Here is a 3,350-nt window from a genome sequence, read left to right as displayed (position 1 = left end):
TTTTTGTACCACATGAAGTTTATTATAGATTTTGTCCAATCTGCACTTTTTGGAAATTGGAAAACTGTTTTATGTTTATAAAAAAATTCTAGCAAAGGCAGTACAGACCCCAAAAACAGATTTTCAAAAGAGACATAAAAAGAAGGGGCTGCAGTAATCTGAGCAATTACAAAGAATCCCATTTCTTGTTACGCTTCTGCACAGCATTGCCCTGAACGTATTATTTCCAGGAGTTGCAGAGTCAGAAATACTACCAGCCAATCACTATTACCTTTCTGGAGCTACTGCTTTCAAGAGTTGGTTTTGAGCAAGATCTACCAATGCAATTTTTGGCACTGCCCACAAAGAGCTTTTGCCATTCACAGTTAGCAAGTAACAAATATTTTTAGTTCAGCCTTTTAGGCAGTCTTAAAATTGGGTACAATCTCAACACTTTGAACAAGATCTATATGAAATGGTAAGTGATGATTCAGTACTTCTGCAAATTGGGATATTCATAGGCTGTTTTTTTTTGGGTCTACATACAGCACCATGTGTGTGTATGGTACTGTACAAGCACCATGAACAGGACTCTGCCCTGAGGTGCTTTCAGTTTAAGGACACATTGTAGCTGGCTAGTGAACAAATATATGTCCAAGGAGCCTTTGTGGCCTCTCTGCCTCGCCCTCCCACACAAAGGGACAGCACAGTTGCAGATCTGGACTTGAGGGCACACAGGGACTGCTCCCTCCTAGGACCCCAGGGCTGGGGAGAAGGCTGTGATTTTTTCTCCCCCGTGGTGCACAGTGGGAACATCGTGTGCCATCCTACAGTCTGATGCAGCAGGACTATGCTTTAACGGCACAATTGAGGCTCACTTTGAACAGGACGGCACTGATGACAGCGGCTGGGAGGAAAGGTGGCTTTGAACAGCTTTTATTTTATTTTTCAACATTTGGACTTTCCCTTTAAAATTGCACAAATTTGCTGGAAGAGCAATGGGCCGTGTACACTAAGAGTGGCTCTGAGGTCAAGTATGTAGCAGGGAAAGAAAGGAGTATAGCATTATGCAAAATAGCTCACTGAAAAATTGGATGTAGAGAGAAGACCTTTTTTATTTAAAAAAAGAAGTGATGCAGTGGGGTTTGATTGTTATTTGAGTGCCACTGAATTCGGTGTTCGTGTCTGATTTATTGTCCAAACCTGTGGCCTTTACATGTGTAGTCCTACCGGCCTCAATAGCACTACTCACGAAGGCAAGGGCTCCAGAATAAGGCTCTGACACAGACAATACGAGACACAGAGTACACATACAGGATTGAGGTTGGAAAGGAAACAGTTGCACAACAATCTTGAGCGGTTGTTCACTGATTTATGCACATGGAAAAATATTCTGTATGATGTGGTATGATTTGATGCACACATTAGTCAACTATCCTGTCTCTGCCATGTGCATGTTTGTCAGATTCTTCCCTGCTTCCAAGAAAAATTGCTAAAATTATTTTAAAGATCAGGTTTTTGTTAAAAAAAACAAGCATGTGGATAAATTGTTGATTAAAATTCAACTGAGATATAAAATTAAGTCCTTTGACATGACAAGCTTTTGTGGTTTTCTGTTTCTAAAACCTTTGGAATCTGGGCAGGGAGGGTGGATTTTAATTCAGCTCTTCCAGTGAGAAAGCAGTTTAGCAACAGGGTAGGAAAGATTTGTCTTTGACTTTTGTGACTCGGTGGAGGGGGAAACTGTAACTATTGTGCCTTCAGGTGAAGGACTAACTCCCTGAACCTACAAATGCCCAACCACTTGCGTAATGTTATTCATATAAGTAGTCCCACTGAACGCATCAGAACTTCTTGTGACTAAAGCTATGTGTATGCTTTAATGTTTGTGGGATTGAGGCCTATGGGAACAACTCTTAAAAACTCATTTCTGTCATGTTGCCTATGAGAGTAAATGCAAATCTTATTTAGCAGAACCGTCAAGACATGCGCATCCAGTTCAAAGCGCCTTGAAATCAATGGAAGTCCTTCTGTTGGATTTGAAAACACTAATAACCAATAATACTGTGGCTTTCCATCTCATGGCCACAAAGTGGTCACTCCACAGCTGTCTGGGCTGGAATCCCCATTTAAATGGGGTCCCAGGATAGGCCATGTGTAAGTCCATGCCCTTCTCACAGATGGAAGATCAGGAGACTGGATGGGAGAATCTCATGGTTCTCCCTCGCTGCCCCCCTTAATGCCCTTTTACTTGTTTTCCCAGGATGGGTATAGATCTTACCCATACCCATCATGGATCAAATGGATATGTTTGCTTTTAAAGGTGTTTCAGGTGAGTTTTATGATTACAAATTTGCCCAGCAGATGATATGTGTGACCTTGAAATGAACTCTTTACAGCCTGCCATCCCCAGCCTCTCATACCAAGGGGACACCAGGAACAGACATTAAAGAAAGAGAACACAAGGCAGCATTCTTGGGGACCAACTCTGCCTCAGTGACCTCCCTACAACCTCAGTGAAGTGGCTGAGGGTGGATTTGGGACTCCCATGTTCAAGCCTGTGAGGTCAGAGGGTCCCAGAGCTGAAGCTGCAACCTGAGCGCAGAAGTCTACACTGCTGTGAAACAGCCTTGTAACCCAAGCCCTGCAAGCCCCAAAGCGGCTGGCATAGGCCAACCTCAGGTGTCTAATTGCAATGTAGATATACTCTCAAGTGACTGTCAAGGAGCTGGGGTCACACATGGCTCCCCACTTAAAAGCCAGGGGCAAAAGGCATTCCTTACCTCTCTCACAACAGGGCAGTGGGAGAGCCTGTAGTGAGCCAGAGGCAGCTTTGTAGTGGGGGAACCTGTCTCAACAATGGGAAGGCATGAGGTGGTTGTTGGAGTGAATCTAGAGGGGACACTATAGCATGGCTGTCTGTTACCCTTTAGCTCTGCTTCTTCCCACACCCACTTTTGTATCACTGTCTCCTTACCCCTCGGTACTTCCTGGGGGCTGGAAACCAGCAAGCGGAGCAAAGAGGTTGCTTGCTCAGCAGGTGCACAGGAAGATTTATTGCAGCACAAGTCCTCCTGCTTCCCAGAGCCCAGAGGAGTGTGTTGCCTTCAGCCTGGACTCTTCAAATACATCAGGGATCCACAGGTGAGTGTCACGGGAGATGGCACTTGACATGCCTATAAACAGCTTCTTCTGTGCTGCTCGGGCACAGAGAGAGGGAGAGTCCAGGTGCTGTCTGACTCCTCAGTTGCTCTGAGGAAGCTGTGGGATCTGGGACAGAGCTCTTTGGATCCTCAGGCTGTGCAGGTTTGGAGGCATCTCTCCTGCCCAGTCCACAGTACCCTGATGTGCTCCCCGACAAGGGCAGTGCC

This window comes from Lepidochelys kempii, chromosome 2, assembly GCF_965140265.1.
Source record: "Lepidochelys kempii isolate rLepKem1 chromosome 2, rLepKem1.hap2, whole genome shotgun sequence".
NCBI lineage: Eukaryota > Metazoa > Chordata > Testudines > Cheloniidae > Lepidochelys > Lepidochelys kempii.
Note: the sequence above shows the minus strand (reverse complement) of the source record.